The sequence below is a fragment of the Canis lupus genome, chromosome 13 (genome assembly GCF_011100685.1).
Source record: "Canis lupus familiaris isolate Mischka breed German Shepherd chromosome 13, alternate assembly UU_Cfam_GSD_1.0, whole genome shotgun sequence".
Classification (NCBI taxonomy): Eukaryota; Metazoa; Chordata; class Mammalia; order Carnivora; family Canidae; genus Canis; species Canis lupus.
Window position 1 is genome coordinate 52,556,381 of NC_049234.1, and position 26,403 is coordinate 52,582,783.

A 26,403-nucleotide genomic window follows, 5' to 3' on the forward strand; every position below is an offset into this window, starting at 1 on the left:
AAATCTAGAGAGTCACAGAAAAGATCTGCTTATTTGAAGCAGAAGCTACTGAAGCCACAAACTAAGAAGAATACTTACGGCAATTTTCACAAGTTGATGGAGATTAATAAGGACTAGTGTGAGAGTGAGAAACCCCATGGTGGATACAATCCCCCATACTTTGTGGGCTTTACCTTGCACAGATTCATTGGTTTTACTTTCATGGGTTTTTACTTCCAGTAACTCTACAAGCAAAGAAAGATTCCTGCTCCCTCAGCCCTCATTGCTCTGAGTGAAAGAGGAGAAAAGTATTATTGCAAAATAAGTAAGACATCCTTGAAAGCAAAGGCTTAATCTCCAGGAGAATAGATTTTACCACAGACTTTGTCCGCCTTACAAAATCCATTTCTCCTATTCTAGATAGTTCAAGATTTCCTGTCTCAAATAAGAAACTCTTAAAACTCAAAAGTAAGGAGATAAAAAACTCAAAAATGAGTAAAAACCTCAACAGACGCCTCACCAAGGAAGATACACAGAAAGAAAACATGTACACGAAAAGATGTCTGACATTGTCATGAGAAAATTGTATATTAAAAGTCAGATACTAATATAAAGCTAGTAGAATAGCTAAAATAAAATGTTAAAATTATATGGACAATTGCTGACTAAATTATAGAGGGACACTCATTCTTTTCTGCTGTGAATACAAAAATGGTAGAGCCACTCTGTAAAGCAACTTGGCAATTCTTTAGAAAAATAAATATATTATTACCTTAAAATCCAGCAACCATGTTCTTGGGTATATACTCAAAAGATTTGAAACTTTGGATACACAAACCATCACATGGATATCTTATCACCCAAAACCAAAGCTATCAAGATAAAGGGCCCTAGGTCAGGCCTCTTCAAGATGGTCCACTTTGGCATGAAGATTATTTTGAGTTAAAAAGCAATCAGACCCAGCAGATTCAGAAAAAAAAGTTGTTTACCTTTACACTCAACTACCTAAAATGAATTTTAGAAACTGCTCCAGGAAAAAAAAGCTATCACCACAGATAACTATATTATCAAATAAACTAGAGTATGATACATTGGGAGGAAGCTAGCAAGATCTGTTTGATAAAAAGTCTTCTATGTCTCATTGTTTCTGAGTGCCCCAGTGAACATTTGTTTACCAAATCTTTACTCCGTTTCATCTTTGTGTGAATTGCATTCCATTCCTTTGAAGTCTCAAATTCTTACCATCTTCTCCTTAGTTCAGGATGACATATATATCCTATTTTACCTGTCTTTAAAATTTCCCCGCCTGTTTGAATTCCCCATATGTGCAAAATTAAATTTGATTTTTTTTTTTCCTGTTAATTTGTCCCACTCCATTTGATTCTTAGTCTGGCTAAAAGGACCCTACAGGGAACAAGAAATTCTTCCTACCCAGCAAGTTTCAATAGTTGAAAGAATAAATAATTTTCTATCATATAGGATATACATTTAAATGATGGACTAGTATTAAGTGATTTAAAAATGAGCTATTAACTTGCAGAGACATGAATGAGTCTTAAGTGCATTTTGCTATAAGAAAGAAGCTAGTGTGAAAACGCTGTATCTTTTATGATTTCAGTTATATGAGATTCTAGAAAAATCAAAACCACAGAAATGGTAGTCAGATAAGTAATCACTAGTGGTTCAAAGGAGAAGGGAGGATTAAGCAGGTACAAAGGAATTTTTTCCTATGGTAGTAAATCTATTTTGTATGGGGCACTATAATGGTTGATATATTTATTCATTATAAATTTGTCAAAGCTCATAGATCTCCACAGCACAAAGGGTGTACCTTTATGTATACCAATTAAAAAAAAAAAAAAAGATCAGTGAGGAGTTCAGGGGATCTCCATAGGAAATGCAGTATGTGATAAAATAATCCTTTACAAATATATGATACAACCTGTAGGGGCCCACTCCAAGATGCGATACTTTGGCATGAAGATTATTTTGAGTTGAAAGCAACCAAAACCCTGAAAATTCAGGAAAGGCTCTTTATCTCCCATTCAACTGTCTAAATTTACCCTGGAAATGAGTGCCTGTAGCAGAGAGAGTTATCAACTGAGATTAAACTTTACCTAAGGAACTTATCTGCACAACAGGGCAAACTTTACTTTCTAAATCTCTCTCACCTTTTGTTAATCGTCTTCCTCTACTTTGTATCCTCAGGCCCTACTCTTCTCCTTAGCTCAAAAGTTCATATAAACCTCATATTGCCTCAGTGTCTTTGGAATTTCACATCTGTGTGGATTCTCCATATGTATGATATTAAATTTATTTTCTATTAATCTGTTTCATGTAAATTTGATTAGTCCAACTAGAAAACCTTAAGGAGCAGAGAAAATTTCTTCCTTGCCAATTAAGAGGGGTGGCAGAAAAGCTTCAGACTTAAGTCCAAGTCACTGGAATGAATTAAATCTGTTAAGACCAAAGGCAAGGGATGCCTGGGTGGCTCAGTGGTTGAGTGTCTGCCTTTGGCCCAGGGTATGATCCTGGGTCCTGGGATCGAGTCCCATATCCAGCTCCCTGCATGGAGCCTGCTTCTCTCTCTGCCTGTGTCTCTGCCTCTCTTTCTCTGTGTGTCTTTCATGAATAAGTAAATAAAATGAAATATTAAAAAAAAGACCAAAGGAAATAAATAACACCATTGTTCATAACCACAGTCTTCTAATATCTAGAAGAAATTTCTAAAATTTTTTTCTTCTAAAACCCATTTCCCATCAGAGTACAGGTTAACAACTGATATGACTATACATGTATTCTGTAACTGAATGTAAATGAATGACGGAGAGTGGGAGCCTCTTTTCTCACTATTGAGGTTATAGTTATTTGTAAGAAATAAGACTAGGATGATCCATGTGGAAATGATTTAGAGTTGGAGATATCAATATGAATTCATTTTAGCTTGATATAGAAAAAGACAGTTACATATACAAATATACAAATATTTATATAGGTGTTTACCTACACAGGTTAGTACATGCACTTATTTCCTTGTTCTGTCACCTGAGAGGGCCTAGAAGCAACAACTCTGTAGTAGCAAAATACACCTAGAACCCAAACTTGGTTTCTAATAACAGCCTCCAATAGAAGAAAGCAGGACTCCTTGCAAAATGGCTGATTTTAGGATTTGAACAGGAAATAAACAGGATGAGCTTAGAATATCTTATAGTGCCAGAAAATAAGATAGTACTCAAAAAACCAAATGAAAACAAAAACCTTATGTTATTGTGGGTACATTAAAGGGAAGCAAAAGCCAACTGAAAGAGCTCCCAATGCCAAAGCTGGAACAGCTCAGGCAAAAAAATGAATAAAGTAGCATCAGATTATAGCCCAAAGTATAAAATATATATAAGTTCAGACTGATGAACCATAATGAATGGATGGATGGATGGATGGATGGATGGATGAATGAGTGAATGAATGAATGCACAAAGAAGAGGAAACAAACTTCAAATACAAATATTTTGTGCGAATACTCTGCCCTCAAGGGAGAGAAGCATAATTTTCCACTCCTTAAATTTGGCCTATGCATAGTGACTTTTTTCAGAATACAATATAAAAGGACATGAGGGTGTTGCATGGCAGGAAGTAATTTTGCAGTGGAGAAATCAGAAAAAAACTATCTCAGTCAGGTGACCAAGTTCAACACCAATAGTGATAGGTCATCTTGAGAGTATTTACTCTTGATATGTGATAAAATGGTTCTTTAACTCTGTAGTTTTCCTTCTAAAAACACATAACCTCAGAATCATCAGAAGGAAAACATCAGAAGGATTTTGATTGAGGGACAGTCTATGAAATACCTGACCAGTACTTCTCAAAACTTCAGAAACCAAGTTTGAGAGATGGTCAAAAAGCAAAAAATCTAAAGAGATATAAGGACCAAATGTAATGTAATATCCAAAATAGAATCTTGGAATTGAAGAAGGAAATTAGGTAGAGTGAAAGAAATCTGAACAAAGTACGGGCTTTTCTTAAGGTATTAACATTGATTAATTTTGAAAGATGTAAGTTACTAACATAAGATATTAATAATACAGGAAATTGGGTATGCGTTATGTGATATAGTAGAAAAACTTTTAAGTTTAACTCAATTTTTTTTTAGTTAAAAAAAGTGATTTTTGGAAATGTTACATTACATGTATTTATTATTGACTTATATTCATGCCAGAATGAATAAGCAAATATTTGCTAAAAATATAGAATTTTATTCAGCTCACTATGTCACTGATTACTTAGAAGAGATCAACATAATCTTCTGCTTTAAAATGCTTTAAGAATCATATCAAAATAAGCAAAGTAAAATGAATGAAAATCAGGTTTGTCTTGAATATATTACCTATTGTTATATATCACACTACTATAAAATTTAGTCATTCATACAACATTCATTTTAGTCATGAAAATGTTTCTCACCAACTCTATTGATTGGTTGAGTGACTGCATCATCTGAATGGAATAATAGGATATGTAAGAGGGACTCAATCATAGTGACAGGTGGAACTGGCTACAATTTGAGATGCCACATGGCCTCTCATTCTCCATGAAGCCAGTGGTCTTCCATATGCAGCCATTTCAGGGCAATGTTAAAAATATCAAATGTGGGAGCTCCAAGGGATCTCATGTGACCTAGTTTCCAGAACTCACATGGTATTAATTCCAAATATGTAGTTGATCAAAGGAAATTACAAGACTTGCTTGCTAGATGGGAGAATCAGCAATACCACATTGCAAAATACCTTGCATACTGGGCTGGAAGGAATGTGCGGTCATAAAACACACTACCACACCTATACACACTGGCATTACATATACTGGTATATCACATGAACAGGGGGATTTCTATTGTGATGGGATTGTTTCTCATGTTGCAGGATTTTGATTATCATCCTCATCATCTCTATTGTCAATTCAAATGTATGTTCAGATTTTCCTAGGAGCAGGACATTCTTCTAAGTATGTCCTAATTAAATCATTCAATCATAACCAAAACTCTCTAGTACTGGCTAATGTTATCCTCACTATAAACTGGTTATAGCACACATGTTAGAAAGTGGTTTTATTTTAATTAGTTAATGAGTTGATTGATCGATTGCAGTTTTTTCCTTATACTAGAGACATGATTAAGGGCAGATTAGTTTGAGCTTTGCATTTTAAACTGATAAAATTAGATGGTAGCAATAAAATATTTAATGCCACTCCTAGTTCTGAATATTTATGAATATATTCCTGTTGATCAAGTATCATGGGTCATATATGCAAATATATTTATAGAAACTGTTATTCCTATGTTCATGGCTCTTTCCCTTTTTGTTCTCTTGGTTGAAAATATTTAAAATGATTCATTTCATGAAATATTGCATATGGTTGAATTTCATGTTGAGAGAGGCTAAGCTGAAAGCAGGTACGTCTACCATTTTTACATTAGAAAGAATTTCCAAATTAAATAGCCTTCTGGAAAATAAGAAGGATGGTTGGACTTTGATCATTACACCACTACCGTCTTCTCCACCCTCCCCCTCAACCCAGTTCTATAAATGTTTTAATGTATTAGTCCCAATGAATTATTTTGTTTACATCTTGTATAATATTTATATAATAAATGAACTATTATTTACTTAATATTTTAATGAATCCAGATTTTTAGCAACTGTATTTGGAAATACATTTTATTTCATAAACTGCTTCCAATTGGACAATTTCCTAGTTTCTTTATATATTCTTACTTCTACAGACAATCCTCATAATATTCCTCTATTAGAAGAAGGCTCAGAGATTTTATATGACTTTTCTAGGACTATACAGCTAATGGGATTACAACTGTGAAACACAATAACCACTTTACTTATAATAAAGATGAAGTATTTTATATTAATTTTCAAAATAAATATTTAAAAATACACATCTCAAGCAATCACTATGCACATATATTTAAATTGCAATTGTTAGCTTGAAAAAATTTAAATAGCATCTAAGAATTTGGCAATACTTATTTATTCCAGACAGTAGGACTCCAGATCCATTAACAAAAAAGAATCATAAAGGGCAAGTAAATATTAATGTTGTTTGTTATATCTTTTCAGTTTAAATGTTTCATGATCAGAAATCAGAGTTGGCTTCGTTATAAAAAGACTACAGGGAAGTCTGAAGAAATAGTATATAATTTATGTTTGTTTCCAACTTTGTTTAATATTAATTAGGAGTATTGAATAACCATGCTTAAACATTTAAAAATTCCCTAAAAAATAAATATAATAAAAAATAAAAATTCCGTGAAAGTGTAATTTCACTATTATCATAGGCCAAATTAAATAAATTATGCAATGTTTGTGGATAAAATTATTCTATGGCTTTTCATAAAAACTATCCTGAGGTTGGAGTAGGGAAGAGGAGCTATGGGGTAGAGATGAATTATGATTTGCTGTGAGTTTTTAAAAGTTGAAGTCGAAAGGTGCCTGGGTGACTCAGTCAAGTGTCTGCCTTTGTCTGTCCTTGGATCAAGCCCTGCATTGGGTTCCCTGCTCAGCAGGAAGCCTGCTTCTCCCGCTGCCCCTCCCTTGTGCTTTCTCTCTTATAAATAAATAAAATCTTTTCAAAAAAAGTTGAAGTTGAGATAAAGTATGGAAGACTCATTCCTCTATCTCTACTTTTATAAATGCTTTAATATTTTTATAATGAGGGATGCCTGGGTGACTCAGTGGTGGAGCATCTGCCTTGGGTCAGGGTGTGATCCCAGTTTAGGGATGAGTCCCACCTCAGGCTCCCTATGAAGAGCCTGCTTCCCCCTCTGCCTATGTCTCTGCCTCTCTCTCTCTCTCTCTCTCATGAATAAATAAATACAATCTTTAAAAAAAAATTATAATTAAAGAGAACATGTTTGGTCCTTGCACATGGCATGCCTATTAAATGTCTTCACTGGAGATAAATGGAAAGTTAATTTAATATCATAATTAAAATTTATCATAATTTAAAATTTTTAATAATAATTAAAATTAAAATTTGAATTATATGTACTGATTTATGGCTGGACATTGATATTTAACCTAAGTTCCTGATAATGTTATAAAAAATGAAAAATCAAGACTATCTTGGCTATCTATTGTCATTGCCTCCTGGAATCTCTTATTCTCCTAGACATCTAATTCTGGAGTCACTCCAGTGGAAACTATTCTGTTAGTCCATGGCATATGGATAAATCTGATTATACTTCTAAGAGCCAAGAGAGTAATCTTTGAGTTATGTTAAACCCATCAAATCAGGGCAGCCCCGGTGGCGCAGCGGTTTAGCGCCGCCTGCAGCCCAGGGCATGATCCTGGAGACCCTGGATCCAGTCCCACGTCGGGCTCTCTGCATGGAGCCTGCTTCTCCCTCTGCCTGTGTCTCTGCCTCTTATTCTCTGTGTCTCTATGAATAAATAAATAAAATCTTAAAAAAAAAAAAAAAAAAACATCAAATCATTTCATCCTTTGAGCCACAGAGGTAAATTCTGAGATTGGTATGTGACCTAATTTCGGTTAATCAAGAAGAAATGGTGTATGAGCCTTCAGAGCCTACATTACAGAGTGAACTGGGTGCTGTGATGATTTTAACCTGGGACTCCTGGGTAAGAAGTGGAAAACTTGGTAAAGGATTCTGGTGACCCATATGAGTCCTAAATAAACCTATGCCTGAAGTATATTCACCCTTACATTCCTATTATATGAGGCAGTAAATTACTTTTATGCATACACTCATTTGGAGAAACAATTGTTCCCCTTACTAGACAAGTCCCAAGTAACCTGTACATGGAAAAGAAAGTATTATAAAAGGATGTTTCCAATTATCATGAAGGTCATAACTTGAGACAACATCAGAGTTATGAATATTTGATGAAAATGCCTAATACTTTAAAAATTCAAGACCTTTGACCTAAAATTTGTTTTTTCTTCTAAGATATATAAATATACTCTTGTTAAGCTTTGAGTTACATATATTGGATATTGCTGTAGAAAAATGAATTATATGGGCAGCCTGGGTGGCTCAGCAGTTTAATGCCACCGTCAGCCCAGGGTGTAATCCTGAAGACCCAGGATCGGGCTCCCCATGGAGCCTGCTTCTCCCTCTGCCTGTGTCTTTGCCTCTCTCTCTCACTGTCTCTCGTGAATAAATAAATAAAATCTTAAAAAAGTGAATTATGAAGTAAAAATCAACCTTATTTTTTGTCCAAAGAATTTCTGCACTATTGATGAAATAATATCAAGTGATAAGGAAAAAAATATCGATTAAATATTTTTTTATGAGCAAGTCAGTTAAGAAAGAGTCAACTTTCAGAATCAGATCTTCTGATTACTTAATGTTGCCTAGTTTTTCCATTCTCATTTGATGGATAAATGATAGTATACATGTGATTTAAAAATATATAAGCATTTCAGGTTTCACACAATAAGCTTGATGGTTATACAGCAAATATTTCACAGTTAATATTGTAATAAAACCCACATTATAAAGATTTTCTCATGTTCATGTTTGGAGTATTAATAGTGATAAAGAGAATATTGTGAAAACATCAATTTGTCAAAAGTAACACTGAATTTCAGACTAATTAAAGCAAATGCTTATATAAAGATTATATTTAATGAAACTATATACAGTGCTTAGACTCAAAAAGAACCATTAAAGTTGTTTTAACTGCACTTTAGGTAAATAACTATACCTCAAATGATTTACTTAAAAAAACATTTTAAATAATATTTAAAATTTGAGTATAGTTGACATATAGTGTTATATTCATTTCAGGTGTATAATGTAAAGATTCAATGCATTATGCTATTCTCACAAGTGTAAAGACCATCTGTCACCACACAACACTATGATCAATTAGATTTCCTTTTTTTTTTTTAAGATTTTGTTTATTTATGCATGAGAGAATTGTCTGCATTGACAGACAGAGAGAGAGAGAGAGAGAGAGGCAGGCAGAGGGAGAAGCAGGCCCCATGCAGGGAGCCCAATGCAGAACTTGATCCTGGAACTCCAGGATCACATCCTGATCCAAAACCAGATGCTCAACCCCTGAGCCACCCAAGCATCCCTCATTGACTAGATTTCCTCTGCTGTGCCTTGTATTCTTATGACATTCATTACATGACTGGAAACCTGTATCTCTCACTCTGCTTCACCCATTTTGTCCATCCTCCCACTCCCTTCCTCTCTGAGAATCATCAATTTGTTCTTCCTACTTATAGTAAAAATAATTTTTTGAAATAAGTTTTCATGCCGCTCTTTTGGTCATTTCAAAGATTCAATATAGTGTTTACAAAACACTCAAAAATTCAGAGTTAAATTTAAAATTAGCTAAAAATGAGTAAGGAAACAGGAAACTTATAATAGATGTATAATTTATTAAAAGTAAAAATTCTGAGTTTCTATAATATACTAAAATTTTCTTCAAAAAATTTTACTCAGTGCTACAGAAGTATAATGAACTTAGTTAATGTTTAATATAAAGATAATGTCTTCACAGGTTATGTGACAAATCTGACTTGGTCATAATTTCCCAAGAATTTTGAATGGAAATTGTTGACCTTTCTATGGTGTTACAATATATTTGTTAAAAGGTTAAATTAATAATACTGTGTTATGACAAAACCTTGACAACTGAATTAGTACTACAGCAGCATAAAAAGATGACTAATGACATTTGAGTTAGTTCTTAAGAAGAAAAGAAACAACACAATAAAAGATAGATGTATTTTACTGATCATTTTCTACACTGGGAGTCTAAATTATGATTGCATTTTTTCCTATTGTGTTGTTCCTTTTCAAGATTGGAATAGGATTAAATACTATCTTCCAAGTATGTATTTTAAAATAATCAGTATGGTGACTTTTTGTTTTTCTGATATGATGGAATAATTCTTTAGACTGTAATATATATATATATATATGCACATATGTGTGTATATATATATATTTATACATTTAGACTTAGGGAGAAAGAGTTAAGGAGAAACTATATTTACACGTTAAACTTATTCAACTTACTGAGTCCAGAAGTATCCACTAAAGATCGTTCTTAGAAATTTACAATATTTTGAAAAAAGTACACAAGTACGAACAAGCCAGATTCTTGCATTCAACAGTGCCTTTCACCACGTTTTGAGTATAAAGTTAAAAATTAGTATAATTTCCTCTCTGCTTATTTTAGTCTGTTGGGCCCTAAAATGAGTCTAAGGAATGAGTGCATATGGATGTTTGTGTGTGAGCCCACATGTGACAAATTTTCATGTAACCAAACCTTGACTGTTTCTCCATGTAGATTCCTGGATATAAAAATTCAACCCTTTAAAACTCAATCCAATTCATTGTTTTTATATAATCAGATACTATGTCATTTCTTTATTTCTTCCTAATTACTATATTGTTTTCAACATTATATATGTATCAAGTAAATATGTGTTGACATCTGGGGGCAGTTAGACTTTGAAATTAATTTTAAGACAATTGATCATTGCAAGTTTTCAAGACAATTTTTTTTTTTACATTCACATAGTAGCTTTGATTAAATAAAAGGAAACTAGGAGGCATAACCAATCTAAAAGCAACAAGATCAATAAAGACCGATGGGCTTGTTTCATTTAACAAAATGAGATTTCATGCACAATGGACCCATTAATTCATTTCCTATAGAAAGCCTCTGGTCTATTACTTTTTGAAGCCTATGTGAGCATTATCTTTTTCACACATATGGATAGAATAAATGTCAACAGACCCAACTACAAATCAATACGCTTTTTTAAAATATTTTTATTTATTTGAGAGAGAGAAAGAGGTAGAGAGGTAGAGAGAGAGAGAGAGAGAGAAAGCAGGAGCAGAGGAAGGGACATAGGGAGAAGCAGGCTTCCCGCTAAGCAAGGAGTCCAACGCAGGGCTTGATTCCAGGATCCTGGGATCATGACCTGAGCCAAAGACAGACACTTAACCCACTGAGCCACCCAAATCAACACTTTAAATACGCAATATTTTCTACATACTTTCCTGTTATATATTGCAAACATATAAAACATTTTAAATACTTTCATAATTTTAACTTAATTTGTTTTAACCCATATTAATTCTTGTCAGGTTTCAACATCTTTGTAAAATAGCATGTATTTATTAATGACATTATTAAATATAATAAATCAAAGTAATAAGCCAAAAAATGCTAATGTGTATTATTAAAAACAAAAATGTTATCATAGAATAGTAATAGGAATGAATCTGTATACTGATATCACCTAAGACAATCAGACTATATCAAACAAAATAGAACAATGAGGATTTCAAAATGATTAAGTAGTTTGACCTCTAGTATGACTCATACAGAACATGTAGGATAAAGTAAGCTTCAAAGTACTGCCTAGGAAATTATTATGACATTCAACATGTTTCTTAATTATACATTTTATCAAGTATTCCAAGGAGATGTCCAAAAGAACTTTACTTATTCTCACAGTATCAAATGAACGATAAGCAGACAGAAATAACACAGTGAGCATAAGAAATACAGACCCAGAGTGCATAGGTTAAAAAAAAAAAAAAAAACAAAAAACACGGTGAGGTAAATGAAAATCTCCTGTAATTTGATCCTTACTTCCTACCTTCCTCCTCCTCCTCCACTTCCTATTTTCTTTGCATTATTTAAAATATGTGCTAAATCTGCTCCCCGCTAAGAACTGGAAATAAAACAACAGGAAATTATGAATTTTGCCCCTATAGAGAGCAAATCCTATTGCTAATAGAAAAATCAATGGACTAGTATCTAATCTTTAGCAAATGTTATGACCAAGTTGTTATAAAGTAATAAAAAAAAACTTACATGGGCAGTTTAATTTACATTTTTTTTTGAGACTACAGGACACTTCGTAAAAGAAAACTAAGCAAAAGATGAGAACCAAATAACCTGGTAAATAAAGGAAATAGTCCTCCAGATACAGAAAATAGTATGGACAATGGCTTAAAATTAAGGGAAAAATAAAAAAATAAAATAAGGGAAAAATCTATTAAGTTATAGAAAAGAGTCTATAGCATATATATCATAATGCTATCAAACTTAAAATTTTATGCTGAACATACTAATTTTATAAATATGCTACCACCATATTTAATAACTATATAAATAGTAATTATAATAGTGATTCACACTCAGTTCTTAATATATGCCTAGAATTATTCTTTATGCATCATTCAATACCCAAATCTTTTACATAAGTTTGAATATCATCTCATTTTATAGGTGTATTATTTGTTATCATTAAAATAATTTAAAAATAAGCATATTGTTTGTCCATCACCTATTTATGAATGCTTTGTTTTTTAGAATAAATTTTGTAAAATAGTTTACATATTATATTCAAGTTTATCTGATTTTAAGTCATCACTGCAATTACCTGAATTAAGTGAACACTGAAAGTAATGAATTACCTGACATTCAAATGAAAAACTAGATTGAGGAAATTTCCCTGAAAAAAGTATTTTAAAAATAACAGGAAGAAGGCATAAAAGAAAGAAAGGTAAATAAAAGATAGGTTAAGAGATATAAAAAATAGAATTAGCAGTATTAATATGTGAATATTAAAAAAGAAAAAAAGAAAATGGGAAAGTTGAAACTATTTTACAAAATGGAATATATTTTTAAACCCAAGGATATATAAATGATACTAAATTGAAATCATTCTTGGTTTACCAAACAAATGAAATTGAGAACACCTCATACCTCAAAATACCTCAAAAAATTGTAGTACATGCAAAAAATATCAGTAAAAAAATATGAATTTCCGGAAATGAAGAACGGACCATTATTACATAATAAGAATAACTTGACATTAAATTTCTCAATTGCAATTTTAGATGAAACACAGTAGGTTGTTGTTTTTAAAGTATTAACCAATAAGAACATTTAAGTTAGATGCAAATATATTAGCACTCAAGTAACTCAACAAAGATCTCAGAAACACAAGACCTTAGGACATGTACCAAAGACCCACTAGAAAAACATTCTTTGGTATGTATAACTTAAATACAAAAAGAAACAAATTCAGAAAAATTCTGTAGAAAATATATAAAGCAAGGTGGTCAAGTACCCTCATAAATTTGTTGTCTTAAAAATTTTTCAAGAGAAAAACTGAATAAAATCAGAGAAAGTATAGCTATAATCTGAGAAATAAAATTCTATACAATATCAACATGATGAGGTTGGGTTGGTGGAATATATACAGTTTAGGTTTTGCAAGAGAAGCCAGGGGTTTTGCAATCATTCAGAGATGTACATATATGTATGTATTTAGGACCATTAGTCGTGTGACCTTGAGTTAGGCTGAGTGGGGATTCAATAGGAAGAGGTGATGAAATTTTTCTAGCTGATACTTACTTTCAGCCCACATTTACTTTGAGATATGAAGCCAGATGTTCTACTTTTTCGATGATGCCAAACATTCAGGGTTTTTTTTAAATCTCATTTTTGTATCTGGAGAACTAATATTTTTTATTAACATTGAGTAGACTAAATGAAACCTAGTGGTGGGCTAGATCCAATGGTTTTAAGGGTCTCCTCTATTATAAGATTGCTACTCAGCCCTGACCAATATATTGAACAAGAAGTTGAAGAAGACCATAGTTAGTCATAAAGCAGTATTGTTATTCCTTTTCCATATGTACTCAAATCCATTTGGTAGGCTAATGCTTACTCTAAAGCTTGAATGAAATCTGACAATTGTGTCTTGTCTTTTCTTGTCATTCTGATAATAAAAGCACTAGTCACTTGAGTCACTAGGAAAGTACAGTCCTGAAAAAATAGTCAACACTATATATTCTGTGTAAAGTTGAAGATTTCCCCCTCCCCTCATTTTGGCCTGCTTATTTAAACTGCTTAGAAAAATATCCATATAATAGAATATTAGCAAAATTTGTCATGATATTTTCCCTCCTTGTATCCATAGCCCTGCCAGACCCTAGAAGTTATCCATGTGCATTTCTTTGGGCAATAAGACAGTAGGTTATACACATAGAGACTGGAAAGTATTTATGCACTGGGGCTTGTCCTTTCTTGCTGCTTTGGGAACACTGTGACCATCTTTATGTGAATGTGTCAGGAATAGCCTACTAGATTGTGAGATGTGTGGCCAAATCATTTCATTTGTCTTTGTTGACCTCAAGCTAACTACCGATCAATCTGGCCACTTCTAGATCTTCCAGTCTGAGCAGAGTTGTCAGCTGGACCATAATATTACCAATCAGCTATACAAGAAGAACTATCAAGCTCACATTTTAAGTAATGATAAATATGTATTGTTTTAACTTGCTAAGTTTTAGAGTGGTTTGTTTACACATCAAAAGCTTACTGATACACACCCAATTAAGACTATAGTCCTTTGAAAAAATGAGCATAAAATCTCCTATTTTGGTAGATCTTGGTAGCTTACCCTTCCCCTCTGATGCTTTAATGGGTTCCTTGGATTCCTCCTACCACAATTCTCATGATGGGAGTATTTCTCCTTGAATTCATTGTTCAATACTTCTTTTTTTTTTTTAATATTATTTATTTATTTATTTATGATAGTCACACACAGAGAGAGAGAGAGAGAGAGAGAGAGAGAGAGGCAGAGACACAGACAGAGGGAGAAGCAGGCTCCATGCACCTGGAGCCCGACGTGGGATTCGATCCCGGGTCTCCAGGATCACGCCCTGGGCCAAAGGCAAGCGCCAAACCGCTGCACCACCCAGGGATCCCTATTGTTCAATACTTCTAACTCTATTGTGACCTTAATTTTCCCGCACCTGAATTTTTTTTTTTTTTTTTAGGATTTATTCATTCATTCATTCATTCATGAGAGACACACAGAGAGAGGCACAGACACAGGCAGAGGGAGGCTCCTACTGAGAGCCTGATGTGGGACTTGATCCAAGGATCACAAACTGAGCCAAAGGAAGAGGCTCAACCACCGAGTCCATCCAGGTGCCCCTGCACCTGAAAATTCTTATCTACCTTCATTCTACTGAGTTGTTTTGCATCTGTCATAGCCTTCTTGGCCATAATCTTTCAAAAATGACTTTTAACTATTAGTCTGGCTGTAAATTCTAGAGGAAGTCCCTGAAAATCATGCACCTTTGACCAAGTGCATGAAGGGTTGCAATTATTTCCCAAATGTGACGAAAGCCAGGCAGATTCAAGCCACGTTAGCCCACTTTGGAGGCTCTTTTTACAATTGATACTTTAAAACCAATTCAATATGTACTAAAATTACAGGGGAAAAATATGATGTCCCCAAATCATTTCTTTGAAGTCCCTCTTAGATCAAGGTAAGAAAAAAGAACTAGGCCATTCAAGATGAGGGAATGGAGCACAGAGAAAATTCTCCAAATAAATCCTACTTCAATGTTTACCACTTCCCGCTCTATATAAATGATGTTCGCCCTTGATGTGAGGCTAAGAGCTATCAAACCAGATTTTGAACCTGTTCTTTTCTCACAATCAGAAAATCATCATCTCGATTTTCATTTATTTCATGGGGTCTCAAACAAACTTGAGAAAGAGCCAGTTTTTTAAATTCTGTTATATCCTGAAAGCTTTTTCCACTAATTGACAAAATTCCTATATTTTAGCCTAAACATGTGTATCAAGAATCTACCTCAAGTTCAAGCACTATATTGAAAAAATAAAGCAATACATGTATAATTGTTAAAGTCTGATGCATAGTTTACAAATATTATTTTCAGCTTTCCTATATATTTTGTTACAACTTTTTTTTGGTAAGTTTCATATGATTAAACTTCTGAAAATAGCTAACTTACAAATTAATGAATATCAGTCTATGTGTGGGATTCTAAATTATAACCACAAACCAAGTATACTTTTTTTTTTTTTTTTTCAGTCACCTGCAATCTCTCTGAATATATATTTACCCTCCTGGAGACAATATTGTCAGGGAGAAAGGGCTTAGGCATCAAGCCTTAGAAGGCCTATCCTGAGTTGTTTTATGGGCTTCCTCATTAAAATTAAAGATAACATATAAATTATGTTGCACAATTTTTCTTTGCCTCTGTTATCAAGAAATAGAGTGTGAATCACATAGCTTCCTCACTTACACTTAGAAACAGGTTTCTCTCAGTTGTACAAAAATCCCAGCAAGAAGTGCTCTATATATAGTCCTTTCGGGATGGATCCTATCTAAGCCCTTACTATGGGGCCCCCAGGATAAGCTGCATCTGTGATTTGAAGCGAAAGGGCTTTTGACTACCAACATCTGGGAGTTAACAAAGCCCATACCTGTCCTGAGAACTCCATATCAAAGCCATAATCTTAGCCTCATCATCATGCTACAGCAAACCTACAACAGCTGTATGTGAGAATAAGCCATAAAACTCCCATCAGGATTAAACAACTCATTGAGCTCTTTGCCATTATACCACCAATCTCCATATTTTAGAAAGTACCAATCACAGAAGGTGTTCAGCACAAGGCACTTTCTTAAACCACTATTTAGCAGCTGTACTCCAAGAAACATTACAGTTTCACTTCAAAATACTTGAAAAACATGGTTTACAACTATGTTGATAAAGTAATGACTATGAAAGTTAAGATTTTAAGTAAATTGAATTGGGAACAATATGAATAAATTTTATTTTGTGCTTTGATTCAGAGTCAGGTGTAAGTGTGATCTTATTTAGCAGGTGGTTACAGCTGTTAGTGTGGAAATAGATTTCTGGCTAAATGGATAGGTTTCTTATTTATAAATTTGTTTAATTCATTCATTTTAGAGTGCCCAGATGTTCCAGCAATACATGGCAAAATATATTTTAGATGGATAAATACATGAAACCTAACACAACAAGGTGCATACATAAGAAATGATTAAATCTAAACCAGGAGAAGTGCTATAGCAGATAAATCAATGCAGGTACAGCACTTAATTTGTGAGACAAATGGTTGTGGTCAACAGAGTCAAAAAGTGCAGAAAGCAACCATAGTAACAACAGGATACAACTCCCCTGCCATAGAACCACACAAGCATGGGCAATCAAAAGAAAGGGCTTTATAGAACTAGTGCCTAGAATGGAATTGGGCAGTTGAATATTTAGATGATGAGATTTTGATTGCAACCTCATTTGAATTTCAACTTATAAAATTGTTGGTGCACAAAGAGCATTAAGAGTGGATATCTTACACACACCTAGAAAGAATCTTGGACTAAAACAAATCTACTGATTAATAAATTAATGATAATGAGCTGACTAATCTAGAATGCAAGTGATATTAAATTTCTCTTTAAAAAGTAACTATTTAAAAATAAGTACTGCATCATTTTTGGTAATACTACACAGAAAGCTTATATTTCAGGTTCTTAAACAATTTTGTCATTTTGTATCATTTCTACATTAATTGCAGATATTCAGTAATAAATACTTAATTCTAAAATACATATTACTTTTGGGGTGCCTGGGTCACTTAGTCAGTTAAGTGTCTGTCTTCAGTTCAAGTCATGATCCCAGAGTCCTGGGACTGAGTCCCTAGTTGGGCTCTCTGCTCAGTAAGAAGCCTGCTTCTCCTTCTGCCCTCTGCCCCTCTCCCTGCTTGTATGTTTTTGTGTCTATGCACATGTGTTGCATGCCCCTTCTCTCAAGTAAATGGGTAAAATCTTAAAATAGTTATAAGTATTTTTACATTCTCTGAAATATTAATAAAGTGCTAAAAAAAAAACAAACAAACAAACAAAAAAAAAAAACAAAAAAAAAACAAAAAAAAAAATAAAGTGCTTACTGATAATTGGGGAAATTTTGTTATACTAAAAGAAAAATGAAACTGGTCAGATTAGTCAACATGATTAGAGGTGATCTATGAATTTGTTTCTTAGGAGAACTTTCCATCTCTGCAATAAAATAGACTATATTTTTCCAAAAAGATTCAAAATATTTTGCATTAACTTTGTCAAAACTACATTCATGGAGACAAAAAAAAAAAAAATAGCAGAATACTCAACCTGTAGCAGTGTAGATTTGTCTGCAGTGTCAGAAACCCTTTTTCTGATCACACTTAAATGTACATTAATCTAAAATTAAATAGCACAGGCATTATAACTTGCAAAGATACTTTGTGACCAAAAAAAAGAAAACCTCCATGGTTCTCAAAGTTTAAATTAAACTCTCATTTCAACTCTGAAATTAAAAGAGCTTGGAAGTTATCACTCTCATTTTTATAAGAAAAGGTGAAACAAAATAAAAACCAATGGCTTTTCCTGAACAAATCAGAGAACTGATGTCACAGGTCAAACCACTACCTGGAAATCTGAAGAGACAGGTGAATCCACAGAGTCATAACGGAAACCTACTTATCTGGTGCAGAAGCCATGAGTAGGAATACTTAAATGGTAAGTTTGACAGATTGCTGGAGGCTGAGCAATACTAGCACAAATGGAAAGCTCCTGGAGTCTGAGTCTTGGGGGAGACCTAACACTCCTAGGTTTTATCCTGAGGAACTACTCCAAGATTTCATAGTAAAGAGCTATGAAAAATCACATATGGTTCTAATGGGAGAGAGAGAGACAGTAATCATGAAATAGGACCAGAGCACATTTCATATAAAAGACCTGCTTCTCCGGGAGTGAAGGCTTCATCAGAGCCTTATTCCACCTGGGTGAAAGTCAATTCTCCCATTCCAGCTTCTATTTCTTGTCTCTCTCTTAAAGGTGAGGGAGAGAGGGTAAGAAAGTCTTCTAAAGTTCACACATCTGGTCTTCTGCAATTAGATATAAAATTAGAGAAAGCATCCTTTCCTCTCCACTTGACTACCAAACCAACAGAGCTCTAGCATAATGGTGGACTGCAGCTCAAATAAGTTTAAAAAGCATAATTTTTGAGGAAAAGTACTTAGGAAAACCTAAAGTCAACAGAGAAGACAAATGAAAATTACACTAGAGGAATTTGAAGTCTTTGGTATATATAACTGCAGCAAACATTAAACACAAGTCAAATTCTAGCCAGATTAATATAAAACTTTACACAGAAGGCCAATTTACCTGAGTTCCTCTTATCCAATACATCATGCCCAGTTTTTTTTTTATGCCCAGCTTTTAAGCAAAAACAGTCTGAAGAAGCAAAACAAGCATTAGAATCACACTCCTATGGCACAAATGTTGAAATTTTTAGACATAATTTAAAATAACCCTGATTAATATGTTATGGGCTCTAATGGAAAAAGTAGACAACATACAAAAACAGAGAGGCGATGTAAAGAGAGAGATGGAAATTCTAAGCAAAAATTGAAAGGAAATGCTAGAAATAATTTTTAAACAGTAACAGAAACCAAAGAATGTCTTTGGTGGGTTCATCCATCGATGAAACTGATGAGAAAAAAATGACTAAGTTTGAATATAGGTTGATAGACAAACTGAAATTCAAAGAGTAAAAGGAATGGGGGAAAAAGTGGGAAAAAATAACATCCAAGGACTGCAGAGCAAATTCAAAATGTTATATATGCCTAACTGGAATACTAGTGGAGAAGACATAAAGAAAAAGAAATATCTGGGGGATCCCTGGGTGGCTCAGCAGTTAAGCACCTGCCTTCAGCCCAGGGTGTGATCCTGGAGTCTGGGGATCGAGTCCCATGTCGGGCTCCCTGCATGGAGCCTGCTTATCCCTCTGCCTGTCTCTCTCTCTCTCTCATAAATAAATAAAATCTTTAAAAAAAGGAAATATTTGAATTAATAATGGCCCAGAAACTTCCAAAATTAATGACAGAAAACAAAGCAAAGATCCAGAAAGCTCAGAGAACACCAAACAAAATAAACACCAAAAAGGCACATCTAGGCATACTATATACAAATTGGTACATATCAAAGATGAGGAGGAAATTTTGAAAAAAGAGAAAGAGAGAAAGACCTTATTGAGGAATAAGGATAAGAATTATAATGAACTCAGAAATCAAACAAGAATAAAATACTTAACATGTTTAAGAAAAATAACTTTTTGTTTCTTCCTATATTTACTTATTTGTTTTAAAGTCTTATTTTTAATTAAGATTTTATTTATTTTTTCATGAGAGACACAGAGAGGCAGAGACACAGGCAGAGGGAGAAGCAGGCTCCTCACAGGGAGCCTGATGTGGGACTTGATCCCAAGTCTCCAGGATCATACCCTGGGCTGAAGGCAGGTGCTAAACTGCTGAGCCACCCGGGCTGCCATATATTGACTTACTTAAACTTGAATTCTTGGCAAAAACAATTTATCATTTAAGAGATATAACAGACATATGAACAGAAAATAGACATGCAAATACATGAAAGACAAAAAGTATTCTGTGTTTTCCTATTTATCCTTTTAAAATCCTTTTCTAATCTATTAAATTTATGTCTTCCTTTTCGGGTAAGCAGAAGTAAATTAGCAGTTTACTTAAAAAAGAAATGTTAATACAGCCTTTGATATAGATGCTTTCAAAACTTCATTGAAGAAAAATTACTACGAAAAAGAAAAATAAAAGGAAAAAAAAAGCAGGGGGTGGGTGTTTGTGGCTCCTTTATTTTTTGGCTAAAAGAGCTATTTGGGATTTTAGCATCCTGTTCTCCCTCCACAGAATTGTTGATTTGAACTTTAGCTGTAAATGGCATTCCAATCTTGTTGCCATAGACATATTAAAGCTTCTGGCAGGTTACTGCTTTGTGTTAGGTTCTGTCACTGGGTAAAATGTTCTTGTCTAGGGAAGAAAATACCTGTCAGAAGCAGATGGGGGCTTAACATGGTGTCAGCATTGTGGAAAAGTCAACATTTGTTCTGTAGTTCAGTGCAACACTAACAAAAATGAAAGGCAAGTCTAGTAGAGTGATAGCAAAGGACAAAGTAATAGAGGGGAAATCAGTACTGGGTTCCTGAAATAAATTAATTCATTTTATATTACATTGTGTATGTTTGTTGGAGCTACATAAAAAGGGTGGTTTAAACAATAGTAATTTATTGCCTACCAGTTCTGGAGGCTAGGAGTCTAAGGGGTCAGCTGGCTTTCTTCCATCTGAGAGAAGTAAAAGAAGAATCTGTTCCAGGTCTCTTTCCTTGACTTGTGGATAGCCATCTTTGCCTTATGTCGTTATCGTGTCTTCCCTCTATACCTTTGTGTCCAACAGATACTCTTCTTGGGATGCCCGGGTGGCTTGGCGGTTGCGTGCCTGCCTTCAGCCCAGGGCATGATCCGAGAGTCCCAGGATCGAGTCCCACATCGGGCTCCCTGCATGGAGCCTGCTTCTCTCTCTGCCTGTTTCTGCCTCTCCCTCTGTGTCTCTTATAAATAAATAAAATATTTTTTAAAAAGGGCATTCTTCTTATAAGGACACTTGTCATATTGTATGAGGGCCTACCCTAACAATCTCACTTTAGATTAATTATCTCTATAAAAACCCTATCCCTATAAGATCACATTTTGCAGTAACAGAGGGTTAAGCTTTCAACATGAATTTGGTGGGAACACCATTCAACCCATAGCTCTTTGAAACATAAAGGAATATTTTACCCAGACTTTCCTGAAACTATATTTTCAGTGGGTCACTCTTACCAATATATTGATGTTATGTATGTGATTTAAGTAATTAGCCAAGAAAATTACAGTTAATAACTTATTAAAAATGTGTGAAAAAATATTGGTCAAAATGGTAACCTCAAATTGGTCAATGAGACATTTGGAAACACTTGTAAATTTGGATTTAAAGGTAAACCTTGTGAGTCTTCCTGTTTATCTTTTGTCCTAAATCTGTAATTTAGATTACTGCCATTGGGATAGTATTTTTTGCTGTGGATCAGACTGCAAAACATACATAGAGTTGTTAGGTTTGTTTTAAAACAATTACAAAGGCACTATAACTCCAACTGACCTTTGTGAATCTTAGAATTGCTTGTTTAAAATTATTGTAATTCTACTTTTGGGAAGGATTTTCCTCCTTCCTGAAATAACTAAGAAAATCAGGTTACTATACAGAAAAATGATGTTCAGGACATTGAAACAATGTAGGATTCTTTCCCCTTGAGAAATAGATCATGTAAAAAGATATTCAACATCATTACTTATTAGAAAAATTAAAATAATCAAAACCACAATGAAGTATAACTTTACTTCCACTAGGGTGGCATAACTGAGAAGTCAGACATAAAGTGTTGAGTAAGGAGGTGGAAAAATGAGAACTTTCATGGATTAGTAAGGAAAATGGAAAATGGTACAATCACTTTGGAAAAGTTTGCAGTTCCTCAAATGTTATATAATGTTACCATATACCCAGCAATTCTATTCCTAGGTATCTACCAAGAAATGAAAACATACATATGTCTGCATAAAAACTTTTACCAAACATTCATAGCAACATTGTTGATAAAACCAAAAATGAGAAGACCCAAATGTCTTCTACTGAAACAAAGAAAATTTTATGTATCCCAAAGATAAAAATGTTATTTGGCAATAAAAACAAGTCAGCACATGTTACAACATGGATGAACTGAAAACATTATGTTAAATGAAGCAAACAGATGCTGGCATAAGGGAGGGTTCTTTTTAGAGTGATGAAAAGGTTCTAAAATTAGATTGTGCTGATAATTTTTCGAGTATACTAAAAACCATTTACATTCACATAACTCTAAACATACTTAAAATCATTGGACTATATGCTTTAAATGGACAAATTTTGTGATATTTGAATTATCTCAGTAAAGCTGCTGTAAAAAAGGAAATTGAAATATAGAAATGGTAGAGTCAATAAAAAAAGAAATTAAAACAGTAATTATAACAATATTCTATTTGTTGAAGGATATATAATGAATTAGCAAGTAGAGACATCAAAATTACAGAAAAATAAATACCCAAAATGAAGCTTGGAAAGAAAACATAATGTCCAAGATCAAACATACACTTGATGGAATTAATGCCAATTAAACATTACAGATTCCTGTATTTGAAGACATTATAATAGAAACTCTCTAAAATTAAAAAAAAAAAAGAAGAAGAATTTCTGAGGAAAAAAAGGAGATCATCAGTGAACTCTGAGATAACTTCAAGCATCTAAAAATAAGTATGTAAGAGTTACTGAATTAAAGGAATGACAAAAGTATCTCACTAATGACCATTTTCCAAACTTAAGTATATTTTATATATATACAAATATAATAAGCTCAACAGCCTCAAACACAAGAAACAATCTACATCCTGACACATTACAAATAGATTACTTAAAACTAATGATAAAAAGAAAATCCTCATATACCTATAGGAACAGCTAAAATAAAACAGAGGAACAGCATTAAATGCTGACAAAGATACAGATGAACTGGATCTCTCTTGGGACTACTCTGGAAGATAGTTTGCCAGTTTTTTAAAAGTTAAATCTATATTTATCATATAACCTAGTAATTGTAACCTTAGATATTTATTCCAGAGAAATAAAATTTGCATCTACACAAAACTGTCCTCATAATTTTAATAGCAGCTCTATATGCAATATTGTAAAACTGAAACAAAAAAAGATCCCTCAGATGAATAGTTAAATCAACTGTTGTACATAGAATATTACTCAGCAATAGACAGCTTTTAACTCTTGATAAACAAAGCAACTTGGGGGACACCTGGGTGGCTCAACAGTTAAGGTTAAACGCACTTGCCCTTGGCTCAGGTCGTGATCTTAGTCCTAGGATCGAGTCCCACATCGGGCACCTTGCATGGAGTCTGCTTCTCCCTCTGCCTGTGTCTCTGCCTCTCTCTTTCTGTGTCTCTTATGAATAAATAAATTAAAATCTTAGAAAGATAAACAAAGCAACTTGGATGAATCTCAAGGGCAGCATGATGACTAAAATAGACAATTTCAAAAGATCACATACTTTGATTCCATTTGTATAATATTCTTAAAATGAAAAATTATAGAGATGGGGAACAGATTAGTGGTTGATAGGGGTGAGGGATTGTGGGTATAGGAGATGAGGGTAACTACAAAAGAATATAAAGGAAAGTGTGGTGAAATAGTGGTTGTATCTTGACTATTGTAGTGAATATGTAGCGGTGAATCTACACATGTGATATAATGACATAGAACTATACATCCTCATTGTACCAAGGCCAGACTCTAGTTTTAACATTGTACTGTAATTATGAAAGATATAACTATTAGGGGAAACTAAGTTAAGGATACACGTGCTCTCTCTGTACAATATTTGCAATTTCTTATGACTATCTAATTATTTCAAAATTTGAAATAAAAACAAAACCTAAAACTGCTTTCATTTTAGTGAGAAACTTCCCCAGATGGATGCTGAGCCTTTTGCCTGATGAGGGGAGGAGAGGGAAGGGTCACAGGGAGTATATCTGAGCCCGGCCTACAGTGAGGAGCCATCTCCCTCCCAGCTCCTTCTGGATCATAAAGACAATAAATTATTGCTTTTTTTAAGCCATTGCACTCTGAAGTGGTTTGTTTGTGCCACTAATGTGACAATAGATAACTAATGGATGTCTACTTGCCTCACCTCCTCTCCACAACCTCGAGAGGATAGATGTGGTCATTGGTGACTATGCTAGGGACAGCTAAAGGTCATCCAACACCTGTTCTAGCCTTCTAGTACCCCAAGTAATAATCTCTCTGATTTACATCTGGTCATATGGCTATCTGGATTAAGACTACATTTCTAGCTACCAGCTTGTAATTAGGTGTGGCCATATAACAAGTCCTGACCAATGGTATGCAAGGGGAAAGTATCACATGACACTTTTTGGGACCCTTCTCTAAGAAACAGCTATGTTTATTTGCTTCCTTTTTCTCAGCACCTTCACTTCTTCCCACAGATTAAAATGCAGAGGTGATGGTTGGAGCTAAAACAGCCGTCTTGGATATGAGGTGTAAACTACATTTTGATAATGGTAGGTGAAGCAACAAAATAGAAGGAATTAAGAGTTCTTGTTGATTATGGAGATGCCATAACAGGCCTGGGCTGTTTATAACTGAATTTCCTTATTATGTGAGAGATATAGACTTCTATCTTATGTTTTTGGTCACTCACGATGGAATTTAATCTTTATTTATACAGTGGCATCTTCTTCGGTCTACTCTTTTTTCATGAGCTTATCCTGGGCAATCAACCATGCTAAGCATACGTCCATTAAATACGTATTTGTTAAACACTGTACATCAGTCAGTATGATAATGCTGGGAAAATAGTAAGGAACAATACACATGGTCTTTGCCCTCAAGAGCTCTAAAAATGAGAGAGAAATCTTAAAAGCAGCTAGAGCAAAAAGACACAATCCATACAGAAAAGCAAAATTAAAGATGACAGGAGATTTCTAATAGAAAAAAAAAAAGCAATCTGGAAGAGATTGAAGAAACATCTTTAAAATACTGGTTATGGGGGTCAGGAACCTCTGTCAGTCACTAATTCTTTAGACAGCAAAAATAGCTTTCACAAATAAAGGCTTTTAAGGATATTCAAAATGCCAAATATGCCAAATGAATTAGTAGCCTGCATAAATGCACTACATGAATATTAAAGACAGTTTCTAAAGTAGAAAGATTTTCATACTAGATGGAAAACCTGATGTGTTTGTTTATTACAGTGTCAAAATTGGTAACTAAGTGAATATAGACTTTTTATTTTTTTATTTACTTATTGTTTAAAGATTTTATTTATCTATTCATTAGAGACATAGAGAAAGAGAGAGAGGCGGAGACACAGGCAGAGGGAGAAGCAGGCTCCATGCAGGGAGTCCGATGTGGGACTCGATCCCGGGACCCCAGGATCATGCCTAGGGCTGAAGGCAAATGCTCAACTACTGAACCACCCAGGGATCCCCCCTAGACTTTTTATTTTTAAAATCTTTTCAAAATATAATTGCTTATTCAAAGATAACAGTAATGTATTATGGGTTTCATAGAAAGAAACCAAATGTATGAAAACAATAGCATAAAGTCCATAAGGAGGGAAATGGGAATGTGCTGTTGTAATAATGTCATTACATTGTATGTGACACAGCGCAGTATCAATTGAAGGTTATAATTTTAAAAGATCATGCTATGAATGTCAAGGCAACATAAAGAGTTGTATCAGTCCTAAAGATGTATTTAATAAATAAGTAAAATGGAATCACAAATAATATTTTAACCCAGAATGAGGAAAAACTTTAAAAAATAGATGGTACAATTAAAAAACAATTAAAAAGATGGTAGATTTAAACTTTAGTATGTTGATAATGACATTAATGTAAATAGTTACTCCTCAATTAAAACAAACATAGTACTGTCAGGAATTAAAAGCAAGACCTAGCTATACTCTGCTACCTACAAAAAAATCCATTTTAAGCATAATGACACAAATTGGAAGAAATATGCTGATGAAGATTTAATTAATCAAAATAAAATTGAG